The 13272-nt window shown below is 41.2% G+C and overlaps 1 protein-coding gene across 23 annotated transcripts in view; it reads left to right on the forward strand.

Moving 5' to 3' along the window:
* TLN2 (talin 2) overlaps positions 1-13272 on the forward strand; it is a 457700-nt gene that overhangs the window by 239597 nt on the left and 204831 nt on the right. For 7 of the 23 annotated variants that reach the window (XM_073995950.1, XM_045395572.2, XM_073995951.1 and 4 more), the window contains one exon: positions 1695-1834. The exons of the other annotated variants lie outside the window; for them this stretch is intronic. The gene's annotated coding sequence lies outside the window, so the exon portion shown is untranslated. The remainder of the gene's footprint in view (positions 1-1694; positions 1835-13272) is intronic. 23 annotated transcript variants of the gene reach the window in all.

Here is a 13272-nt window from a genome sequence, read left to right on the forward strand (position 1 = left end):
CTACTGCACGCAGGCGAGGGCAGGGGGAGGACGGGAACTCCCGCAGCATATGTGTTGGGGGCTGAGGGTGAAGCATGGGTTGATGCCAATGGCCAGAGTAGAATTTTAAATAGAACCACCTGTCTTTTTAGAGAATAAGACTCTTTCAAATCCAGGCATTTGTGGGCTTCTGTGTTGCCAGCCTGGCTTTCAGACTGTGCTCTGGTGATATTATTTTGCTGAAGAAGGCAGAGATCTGAGTGGGCAGATGGGAATGGATGCTGGAGGAAGAACTGTAGGCCCACTCCTGTGTGAATGTGCAATAGAGGGAGGCTGGGGTTGTTGAGGCTATAGGTGGGGTAGGGCCCGAGTTCCCTATGAAATCTGTCCTAAATCTGTCCTCAAACACTAGGCAGATGCCACCTTCTCCCGTGGGCCAAAGGGCAAGTTTGAGAGTCTTCCTATACTCTTGACTTCAAGCCATTCATCTTAATGATTTGCAAGCATTTGGGATTATGGCACACACAACGATATACATGACAGATTAGCAAATGTAGGTACATAGAAGACATTTTAATAGGAGCTGGTCTTGCATTTGAGGCTTTTCAAATTGTTAACTTTCAAATAATTTTATAGGTCAGCAATTCTATCTTGCATTTTCTGGAGTTGTGTTCTCAGTGCTTAGGAAAATATAAACAGTTATGTTTGTTGCTTTTCATCCAGTTGAACAAACAAAATAAAAACCAAAAATAGGTATTTCAGGTTCATTTTGCCTGGAATAATAGCATAAATAGTTTACTGACATCTGCCAGGATGTGATCTCTCGCCCCCTGGAAGATTATAGTCAAAGACCCAGGCGGGCCAAAGCACTGTTGATTTGAGTATGGAAAATGAATGAACATGCTCACTGCCGCCCTTCATTATTTTCTTCCCTAATTGTAATATAATATCCTGAATCTTTTGAGACACTTGAACACAAGAACCTGAGACTGAAGTTCGCATTTTCCGTGATCTGGGCAAGCCAGCCGCTAGGATGTGCACCTTAGACATGATGGCATGGGCTGCTAGAAAGCCACTCGGACATCACCTGGTCCTAACCATTTAGTTCACAGAGGAGGAATGTGAGACTCCAAGATGATAAATGCCTTGTCCAAGGACACACAGCTCTTATTAAGGGGCCATTTATTGCTACTTGGGAGGTTACAAAAGTAAGCTTTTAGTTGGATCAGATATCTGTGTCTACCGGTGTGAGGTTGACATATGCATGAAACTGAAGATGGCATAAATTGTGTTTGCTGGATGGTGGACACAGAGGGAAGAAACTTGAGGAGTGTAGGGTTAGTTGTAGCGCAAGGACGAATACCAAGGTGTTTCCTCTTGGCAGATATCCAGTTACATTACCATAAGTATTTTAAACTCTGCTCAGCTGAAATAGGATTGTAGCTATATTGCGGGGGTTGCAAGGAAGGGCTAAGGTAAGTGCTCATGATAAAAGAATCAAGGAACGTCTTGCTTTTTGCTTGCTTGTGCTGGCCACGCCTTTATTACACATGCCTTTTAAAATTTCATTATCACTGAAGGCTAATGCAGTTGTAGTAGTTAGGCCATTTTGTTTCTTGGCAAAAGAGAATTCTTAAGGGGATGATCCATCCTCTTGGATGTGCAGGAAGGAAGGTTAGATACTAAATTTTCTCTATCGTTCTGCCTTTTGGTAGGGTGGAATTATACCCAAACACCTCAGTTGCTTTCATCAGGAGATGAAATGATAGGTGTTCGCTTTCTGTCTTGCTGTCTTTTTGTTGCTCCTGATGGAGGGAGTTGGTGAATTTTGGGAGCTAGCCAAAGAGGGAATTAGGTAAGTATAATCCTTATTTGTGTTTTTTTTACCTTATATTTAGAATGGTAACATTTAACAGTTGTAATTATCCTTGAGATAAGCAAAGAGATTCATCATACATAGAATTATCTTGAGAAATGTTGATTTGTGCTTCTTACAGGCTAATATAGAAATTGAACTGCTGTGTGTGATACACATTATTTTAAAAGTCGAAAGAGCAGTACTACATGCAGGCTGAGGGTTTTGTCTCTTAGCTATACTAGAATTACCTGTATTTGTTTGAGTTTAAAAATTGGTTATTATGCAGTTACATCATTTGGATCAAGTATGTTAATTTTCTTTACCTTTTCTGATTTCCCCATTTTTTTCTTTTTTCTTTTCTTTCTTTAAGAAAGCATCTTGTTAAAACTTCCAGAATGAGTGATTTTTATTAGGCAGTTTTGGGCTTGCTTGTTTTACCCTCTTAATTCTTTCCAGGTGGGACTCATGTTCTGTTTCCTTTGCCTGTGTCATGTGCACTTTTAGCATTGGAATTCAATCCATTACGATTCTAATTATGCTATGAATTTCATTTTCAATAGAGAAAATTACAAAGAGGGCAAAAATCACACAGGGACTGTCAACATGGGAAGCAAACATTCTCCTTTTCTAGAGGCCCAGTATAGAAATCAGAGTTTCATAATTGTATTGACATACATAGGTTCTTTAACTGAGAAATCTAAGATTAACAGTAATGCTAATTGATGGTTTTTGCTCTATTTAAATCTCATATTGCAGTTACTTAGTCTTGGTAACAAGGTGTGGACTATAATTTTCTTTCTCCTTTACTAGTAACTCACTGTGTAATTCTGGGGTAAGGCTAAAATGGTTGTAGTTTTAAAACTATTCATGTACCTATGGGGGCTTCCCTGCCCTTTTAAAGCAGCAGATTCAGATTTCACAGTGTAGGCATCCCAGGGTGGCTTGCTTAGGCAAAAGCCCAATTTACACAATGCCTTTGAAACAGGAGCAAAAGTAATAATACTAAATGCTTAGAACATCATATATAGTAGGCATTCAATAACGTTTCATTGAATTAAATGGAGTTATTATAGACATGTATGAATTATAGTAGAGATCATATGCCTTTTCTAAGCCTATGCTAAAATAAAGACCTTTTTTTCAGAGAAAGATCTATATTTTAAGCCTCCATTTTTGACCCTCATAATTAAGATCTAGGATTAGAAGAAGGGGTGAGCGTTCCTGTGTACCAAGCAGTTCTGAGACCATGCACTGGAGCAGAAGGTTGCATATGGCTGGCAGAACCAGAGCAGAGAGTCCTGGCAACCTTATGGGATTTGGTCATAAAATGATATTGCACTGTACCTTCTTCCACTCTAGGTATTCCCTGCCCTGATACCTGCAAAGTTTTCCCAGATAATCCTGGAGACTTAACCTATTTGACGGCATAATTCCCAGTTTTCTATTTTATTTATCAGAAAATTTGGTAGTGGGTCTGGGCACAGTGTCTCTCACCTGTAATCCCAGCACTTTGGGAGGCCAAGGTGGGAGGTACGAGGCAGGAGGATTGCTTGAGTCCAGGAGTTTGTGACCAGCCTGGACAATGTAGTAAGATCCTGTCTCTAAAAAAAAAAAATTAAAAAATTATCTGGGCATAGTGGCACACACCCGTAGTCCCAGTTACTTGAGAGGCAGAGGTGGGAGGATTGCTTGAGCCCACTCGAGGTTGCAGTGAGCCATAATCACGCCACCACACTCCAGCCTGGGCCACAGAGTGGGACCCTGTTTCAAAAAATACAAATAGCCAGGCGCAGTGGCTCATGCCTGTAATTCCAGCACTTTGGGAGGCCGAGGCGGGTAGATCACGAGGTAAGGAGTTCGAGACCATCCTGGCTAACATGGTGCCACCGCGTCTCTACTAAAAATACAGAAAATTAGCCGGGCGTGGTGGTGGGCGGGTAGTCCCAGCTACTTGGGAGGCTGAGGCAGGAGAATGGTGTGAACTCAGAAGGCGGAGCTTGCAGTGAGCGGAGATCACGCTACTGCACTCCAGCTTGGGCGACAGAGTGAGACTCTGTCTCAAAAAAATAAAAAATAAAATAAAAATAAAAAAGGAAATTTTGGTGGTGGATTTCATTTAGCCTCTGCCACTTCTTTGGTGTCACCAGCTTTTTGTGGCCTTAGATAAAATAAATGAGATAAACATTGTGTGCCTGGCACATAATGTGTGATCAGTACATGGTGATATCATTTCTCTGTGAGATGGTGCTTCCATGTCAGCCATCTGTGGCAGTTCCCAGGTTATACTGATTCCAACTTGATTCTTCTCCTAAGAGAAGAACCCTAAGCTGAGCTTCAGGAGGTGTCTTGGTGTTACCTACTGTGAATTTTGTTTTTAAAGCTTTTTATTTTTGACCTGCGCTTTTGTGTTGATATCTGTTAGTTTTGTGTGCTTTTCCCCCAAATGAGGTATTTTCCAAAGTTGTCCTTACATTCCAAGGTAGGGCCATGTAAAGCGAAGCCATGAGCTCTTGGGGAGTAGCAGTTTTATTTTGTCTGCAAGAGTGTGGCTCAAATGAAGTGTCAGTAAAATGTTAGTTCCCTTTAGAATAATTGATATACTGATTTTCCATATTTTCTGCTAATCTTTTGAAATATGTGTTTTTGAGTTCATTTTGTTTTTGGGACCCAACAAAAGGCAAATATTAAACTATTTAAAAATAATTAGGATAAAGCCTCAGTCAGCAGTTAAAACTGAGAGTCCTAATACATTGAAGCTTTGTAAAAATCCCTTAGAAAATATATGAACATTTTAAAGGTAATTGAGGGCGCCATAGATCATTTTAACATCCTCTTCCCACTATTCTTAATCTAGAGAATCTCTTCCGTGTCTTTAAAGTCAGGAAATTATCTTTTTTGTGTATTTGGTGGGGTTATTGTCAGTTGTATAGCATATATAACAAGAGCTGCCGGAATGATCTTTTGTAACACTGTAAAATCACATCTGCTGTCAGAAGTAGCCATTTTGTAACTATTGGAAAAACTGTGGAAATATGGCACCAACTAATCAACATTTTTGCTTATTACTAGGTTGGCTATCACTTGGAAAGAGGACAGGTCATTTAGGTAAAGCCAGAGTTTAGATATCAGAAGAGAGATCCAGAAAACCAACTTGGGTTTTAGACTAGATGACCTCTCAGGTACTTACCTTCCTTAAACGTTGTCTAGGCTACAACCTGGTGAGAAAGTTGAGGAGGGCCACTCAGACATTTTTGGTGCTGAATGAGGACTTGACTCCCTGAGATTTTTGCTTTTAAATACATCCCACTCTATTCCCACTGGCCCTGCGGTCAGACTGGTGGGACTTAGCCCTAAGAGCACATACCTCAGAGGAGGAGGAGTGCCACAGACGTGGGCATCTCATCACAGAGGAAGGTCTGTGAGCTGCCGCTCTCCAGCGGTCCAAGGCTGGGTTTGTTTTGACATTGATTTTTTATTTCTGTTACTGCTCTCTGGAGGTATATCACAACAAGATTTAATGAATGATTTTTGGTCTGCATTTATTTGATGCATGACCTCGTGATTTGAGTTCCACCATTACCTTTTTTTTTTTTTTTGCTTTCTGATTATGTACCACATAACTAAATCAATAAAGAAGAGAATGGAGGAACAGCTCTGTTTAACATTTCAGGGTGATGGAGTAATGCTGTCTATAAATATTTATATTTTTCTGAGAAGATGTCTTTTTCTTTTTGACATTCAGACGAGTTCACCAAGAGATTCATCACTAAAGAGAGGGGGAGGAGTGTGGGGGGGAATGAAAAGACGTCTTCCCCCCAGTAAATTTCTAGATGTCTTTCAAAAGGTAAATAGAAAAGAAGAAAACTCAAAAGAGTTTTTCATTTGAATAAGTCATTTTTTTTCTAAGGCATTGGAATACTCAGCTAGCCTTTTCTCACCCAGAATAGTAACAACTGGGGGAATATGGATATATAATCGAAGGATCCCCAAAAGCAAAATAGACTCTGTTGGCTTGCAGCTTCCTATGAGTTCCATAGCTTCTCATACCTCCCAGGTTGCAGTCTCTCTCTCCTCCTTTTTGCCTCCTCTCCTTGTCCTGACTTCAGCCTTGTCAGAGCCAAATCACTTCCTAAAGGCCCCACCTCTTAATACTGTTGTACTGGGGATTAAGTGTCAACATGAATTTTGGAGAAGACACATGCCAACCGTAACAGAGGAAGCTTGCTCAGTGGATTCTTAAGATGCCGTCTCTTCTCTAGCACAAATAATCACTCATCCATTATTTTTTCAGGTTTGATTCCTCCCTTCCTCCCTTCCTCCCTCCCTCCCTCCCTCCCTCCCTCCCTCCCTCCCTCCCTTCCTCCCTTCCTTCCTTCCTTCCTTCCTTCCTTCCTTCCTTCCTTCCTTCCTTCCTTCCTTCCTTCCTCCCTCCCTCCCTCCCTCCCTCCCTCCCTTCCTTCCTCCCTCCCTCCCTCCCTCCGTCTTTCCCTCCCTCCCTCTTCTTTCTCTCTTTTTCTTTTGTTTTTTGGTATAGACGAGGTCTCCCTATGTTTCCCAGGCTGTTGAACTCCTGGGCTCAAGCCATCCTCCTGCCTCAGCCTCCAAAAGTGCTGGGATTATGGGCATGAGCCACCATGCCCGACCTTAATAGTTTCATAGTGAGGTATTTTTTAATAGTCTCCTGTCTAGAGATGATGATAAAATCTGTCAACCTCAGTTTCATCGGGAGCTGTGGTGACGTGAGAGCCCACAAGGATCACAGTAGGTGCAGCCATTGGACCACCAGTAAGAGAGTGGCTCCGAAGTCTCTGTGGGCACTGGTTAGAAGTTATGTGTGCTCTCCCCTGATCTTACATACAAACTTACTGTTGCAGCTTTGTAGACAGCCCCTGCCACTGCTTTTAGGCAGTCAATGATAATAAACAAGTAGTTAACGGAGGATATAGTCTCGTTCTGGGGGCTAGTGCCCCTGTGAGGGGTGGCGTTAAGGTTGAGCAGCTCTTGCTTCTGCTGGAGGCCATTTCTGTTCTGACTAAATCTCACCTGCTTAGGTCTTGCCTGGGAAGGTCGAGTAGGCCCTAGAATAATCTCAAAGTCCTTCAGGAATCTCAAGGACTCCTAATGACCTGAACCCCTAGAGGTGTGACTTCATCCTAGATTCACTACATGTTGGAAGGATTTTAGTGATCAGCGTGACCTGGCTCTTATTCCAGACTTGTCACCCGGTACTGCTTGCTGCTTTCCTCCTCAAGCCCTGTGGAAGCTCTCGGAGGGCAAGGCAGGGCTCCTCTCTCCACAGGCAGCAGCTAGTCTACTACATGGCACCTGCCAACTCTCTGTGCGAGTTGCTGTGAGAGTTTAAGCCACGTGAATGCAAGACCAGCCTTATTCCATCTTGTTTATTCTCCTGAAGTAATCTGTACAGTGTCCTATGCATTATAAGTTATTGATAAATGGATGTAGATTGACCTGTATCCTTCCCCTAGGTCCAGAATCTGAACCTTACCCTCTATATCCACAAAATACTGTGCCCTAGATATTTATGTCTGCAATTTGAGGTGGTTGTACTGAATGTGGAGGGAGACTCCACAGAGGTGCTTCCCATCCCTTTTTATATGATGGAGGGGCGATCTGACAAGGAAAAACACTATTTGGTTTCATCTGTATTAGAGTAACCGAAACTGGGCTTGTGTTGCAGTTGAATTGATTTATTTTAATTCCAGTATAACAAAAGCCAAAATAAAACAAATAGGAAACAAAGTATAATTCTGCCACTCTAACAAAATGCTAACATAGTCTCTTTCCTACTTGGCTGGAAGCACCCTAAATTCTATGTAGCATCAATCATATCCTATTCTTACAGATAATTTTCAAATTGCCATGTAGTTTTGTTAGGTGGTACAGTATGGTGGTATTATAGCAAGACATGGGCCCTGGAGGCAGATATACCCAGGTTAGAGTCTTGTTCCTATCATTTGCTAGCTTTGTGACCTTGGGCACAATATATACATATGCATGTGCATACGTCATTGCCTACACCAGCACCTGCATCTTTGCTTATATTTGTTTATTTGTTTTAGAGATGCTGTCTTGTTCTGTTACTCAGGCTGCAGTGCAGTAATAAGATCATAGCTCACTGCAGCCTTGAACTCCTGAGCTCAAACCATCCGCCTGCCTTAGCCCCCAAGTAGCTAGGACTACAGGTTCACACCACCATGCCTAGCTAGTTTTTATATTTAAAAAGTTTGTGTAGAGACAGAGTCTTGCTATGTTGCCCAGGCTGCTCTTGAACTCCTGGACTCAAGCACTCCTTCCACCTAAGCCTTTGAGTCAATGCGATTATAGGTATGAGGCCCAGCTGTGCCTATATTTACATATTCACACACGTTTATAATTATTTTACTGATTACCACTTACATTTAACTGTACTACTTGCCATTTTGTGTTAAAAGAACTATATTTAGGTTTATTGTACTTATTAATATCCTAATTGGGCCATATTTAGCCTGGCTAAATAGATTAGTTTGCCAGGGCTGTCCCCTAACAAAATACTACTAATTGGGTGGCTTAAATAACAGAAACTGATTGTCTCACAGTTCTGGAGGCTAGAAGTTCAAGGTCATGGTGTTCCATCTGAAGGCTGTGAGGGAGGGATCTGTTCCAGGCCTCTCTTGTGGCTTGTAGATGGCCATCTTTTCCTGTCCTCTTTACATCATCCTTCCTGTGTGTTTGTGTCCAAATTTCTCCTTCTTACAAGGACAACAGTCAATTTGGATTATGACCTGCTCTAATGACCTCATTTTAACCTGATTGCCTCTGTAAAGGTGCCATCTTCAAATAATGTCGCAGTCTGAAGTCCTGGGGGTTAGGACCTTAACATATGAATTTTGGAAGAAACACAATTCAGCCCATAGCATTAAGCTAGGTGCACTGTTGGAGGACAAGATGAATATCAGTTTTATAGACTGGTGCTGACAGATGACACAAGATTGTAGCACAAATTCCCATTGATGAGGCCCCTTGCCAATTCAGGGGTTTCTTTAGTCTTACCATTTCTTTAGAGATTCTTACTGTTTATCCCCGTTTCTCTTTGATTGGTTTGTGCATTTCTTCTGTTATTTTTCCAGCTTTATCTTAAGTTTTATATTTATTTTTGGAATTGTTTTTCAAGAATAAGTCCAGGTTGTGGAGGTATAGCAAATGTGACAGTATCTTAAAACAATCCTTTAAAACACTGTCCTCAACTGTGCTGTTGAGAATTCATCGTTTCATGTCATCTCCCATGGGGACGTGTTTGTTTCTTCCTTGTGCTTTTGATGAAGTAATATGTATGTGTCCAGGCTGCAGTTTGATTTGTTTTTTTGCTATTTGAAAATACAAATCTTATTCATAACTCACTGATGAAATTGGTAAGACTTTTGATCTGTCTTTATTTTATTAACTATAGGAAAATGATACTTCATCAGCCTACTTCAATTTAGTTAATATCCTTTTGGTAATTGGGGTTCGGTCTGGTAGGCAGTTCTAAAAACTTGGGCTTACAGACAGCAGCACGTGGCTGCTCACCATGCACATCCACATGGCTTTCTGTAGTAAAGTCTAGTCCAATCTTCCTCCTCCTCTCTGTCATTTCCACTGTTTGCAATATATTTTAAAATTTTTGTTAAACATTTATCTTTTCTCTGCCTCTTTTCTGTAAATCTGGTTTATTGCCTATGCCAGATGTTTTTTCTCCCATTCATTCCTCTGTCAATTCTGTCTGTTGGTGTGGTCCCTTGCAGCTTGAGCCCTGGATGGCAGGACGGTTCTGTGGGGTAGATTGAACTATAAAACCTGGATTGATTATTGGCCTTCCCAGTTGTTAATGCATATTCATTTAGCTAACCGATAAATCAAATAGCTGATACCTGTACATTCAGATTTCATTATTTCTTGTTGTTTTGTTGTCTTCTGGGTTGCTTTGTAAAAATGCTGATGATTCCTTTAACAAAAGGAAGAAATTTAGCTTAAGAAAATAATCTGAAATAAAAAACAGAAGAGGTTTCAAACAAAAAAATCCTTATTGCATCCTTATTTGTAATAGTGAAAACTTGCAAATAGCTGATATACACGAAAAGATACAGCTATTAAATTATGGGACCTTATTTACAATATTATGTATGTATGTATGTATGTATTTGAGACGGAGTCTCGCTCTGTCGCCCAGGCTGGAGTGCAGTGGCCGGATCTCAGCTCACTGCAAGCTCCGCCTCCCGGGTTTACACCATTCTCCTGCCTCAGCCTCTGGAGTAGCTGGGACTACAGGTGCCCACCACCTCGCCCGGCTAGTTTTTTGTATTTTTTAGTAGAGACGGGGTTTCACCGGGTTAGCCAGAGTGGTCTGGATCTCCTGACCTCGTGATCCGCCCGTCTCGACCTCCCATAGTGCTGGGATTACAGGCTTGAACCACTGCGCCCGGCAACAATATTATGTATTTATTAAAAACAGTGTTTGTAAAGAGTTTGCGATACTGTGGGAGATTATTATGTAATTAGAATGGGGAAAACTTAGGATATAGAATTATATAGAGCATATCATCTCAGCCACATAAAGTATGCATATTCATTGAAAGGAAATGTGTCCAAATGTTAGTGGTATTTATCTTTGAGTGGGGTGGGGCCAGACATGGAAGTCTAGATTCAGACAGACCTGGGTTACCTTTCCTCTTGTGTTTGCCTTTTCCTTACAAGACATAATCTCTATTAAGCCTAATTTAGGGTAAATAGGATCTCCCTCACCTAATGATTTTCCGGAATAATTAGGTAAAGTGCTTAGTTCAGCGTGTGACATATAATAATGCAACAAGTGAAAGTTCAATTATTAATAAAAACAATATTATCAATAAATTTTTTTTCCCCATTTTACTGCATTCCTGGCATAAGCACTGTATCGACTTCTCCATGTTCCCTTCTGTTTTAAACAGCACACATTAGGAGGCAGAACCTTCAGATCCATGGCCTTGGTCAAGTTCACATAACTGCTCTGTTTTTGTTGTCCTGCTTGGATGAAGTCTAAACCCCTTAGCATGGGGTTATGTTGAGGATTCAGTGCCTTAACATAAAACGGGCTTAGCATCAGTGCCTGGCACGTAATCACTTACATATGTTAGCTGCTACTATGTACTTAAAAATTTTTTTTAAATATATGTATTTATTTGTTTTAATTCTTACATGAAGAAGGATGGGAAAATTACTGCAAGGATTTACATAACCTGTAGAGAACTAGACTTAATGATTTCTAAGTCTAAGATCACGGATACTGTAAGATAGATATATATATGTATGTATATATAGTTTAACTGAAACATTGCAAGTTTTAGGTATAAGATGGGGGTGACCTTGGAATGAGTGGTGGTAGAAAATGAGGAGCCTTTGGAGAATCCAGTTCGTTCTGTGACTCCTGGATTGGTAATGCGATGATATGCGGATGGACTTTGAGTCTATACAAATGGAAAGTTTAGTCAGGTTTCTTGGTTTGTTTCAGTTCTCCAAATATATGCCAGATTTTTAGGTCCTTCTAATTTATGGTTAATAGGTTAACATAGACAAGTGGCAAGAATAGGTTTTTAATTTCTTTCCTTTTTTCTTCAAGATTGAAGAAAATTTCGCCCAAGTCCAAAAATGTGCTGTTGCCTTTTTGAGTAATGTGTGGTGTGGGGTTTCAGCCTTTTCCTCGCTGGTCCTTGCAGGGGAAGGAAATGGAGCTAGGAAGTGCAAGATTCTTCCATTTTTGGGGTGAAAGCAAGCATGATAATGTAGGTTTGCATGATCACTCGGCAACCCAGATCTATGCTGCTTTTAGCAGGTGTTCCTCAATGGGGGCCACACTTTCTCACTCTCAAATTAAGCCCAGCATGAAGAGAGTCAGTTGAGAAGGAACTTGCATACAGTTCTTGTCACTCATTCTTCCAGGGTCAGTCTGGAAGAAAACCCTGAATGACCTCCCCGATCACTGTAGAACCAAGCTTTCCCCCCGACCCCCAGTAAAGTCAAGTGTATCTGTATCCATCACAGTGGTGTGTGCCTTAATGACAGAGTCTGTGTTGCTCAGCCTCAGCAGGAGCCTACAGAATATGCCTTCCTGAGATTGTATAGGCTCGCCACCAAGGGTCAACAAAAACAAGTAATGGGATGAGTTATTCCCTGTTATCTAGAAAAATGGTAAATAATTCATAGTTCACCTGGTCTTGACCTTCACTTTTATTTTTCTTCTATTTTTTTTCTTGGACCTGACCTTTTACATTTCTATTGTATCCATTTTTGTAAACAATCTACTTTCAATCATTTGAATAAGTTAATGTATAAAAGCATTCAAAGTCAGAGTTCAGTTTAGAGCCACCTTCTTTCTGAAGCTTGTAACAAGAGGAGGAAAATAGCAGGACTGAAAGGTAGACTCCAAGAGGACTGAAATGTATGAATGATTTATTCAGCTGTCTTGGCAACCACAGGGGAATAGTGAGATTGCTGGAGGGCTCACACAGCCTTCTTACGGTTCGACAAAAAACGACAGTATCTTCCACACACAGGCCAGGAATTCACGTATCTTCCCAGAACCTCTGTTTTTATCTATGAAAGGGGGGGTGCAAAAAAAAAAATCAAAATCTTTTTAACTTTCTAGCCTATTGATCATATCCAGGGACAAGACATACATGGATGTACCATGGAACGCTTCAGTGCTGAGTGGTCATCAGGTGATAGCATTTCCTGTTTGTTTCACTGGTGACTCAGGCCAGGAGGGCTGGTGTTGGAGCAGGGTCGCAGCTGAGTGCTCCGAGAGTTGAGGGGAGCAGACAGATCCTTACTTGTTGGGGCAGAGTTTAAAGACTAGTTTATAGAAGCAAAACTGGATGCTGGGTTGAGGGGTAACCGAGGACCTGGGGCGGAGGGTGGTCACATTTCAGACACACAGGCTGAAATAACTGAAGCAATTTTGCAGAGATTGAAAAATCATCTATTTCATTAGTATGGAGGATTCTTATAATGTGCATAGAAGATAGGAAGCGGGTTAGATGAGGCTGGGTGGTGGCCTTAATATTTGGGCTAAGCAGCTTGAACCTGATTTTCCATACATTTCAAAATGCTATGTGTGCATTAAAGATCGGCTCTAGGCAAAATCATAAAGCTGTGAGAACATAGGCGTCAGCTCCCCTCTCTTTCAGCCAGTCCTTTTTTCGTACTCCCCTGCTCACCGCCCTTTCTCCACTGTGCCAGAGTTCTAGTGTGTTCTGTAGCACACTACCCCTTCCTCAGCAGAATTTCCTCTTAATTAGGCATCATCTTTAATAAAGGGCAGAGCTCAGCTAAGTTGCCTGGAAGGTTCTGAAACTTACCATTTCTATGACAGTGATAGGCAGTAAATGCACATATCTATTTCTATTGCGCAGTTTAACTGGGGA

Source organism: Macaca fascicularis, chromosome 7, assembly GCF_037993035.2.
Source record: "Macaca fascicularis isolate 582-1 chromosome 7, T2T-MFA8v1.1".
Classification (NCBI taxonomy): domain Eukaryota; kingdom Metazoa; phylum Chordata; class Mammalia; order Primates; family Cercopithecidae; genus Macaca; species Macaca fascicularis.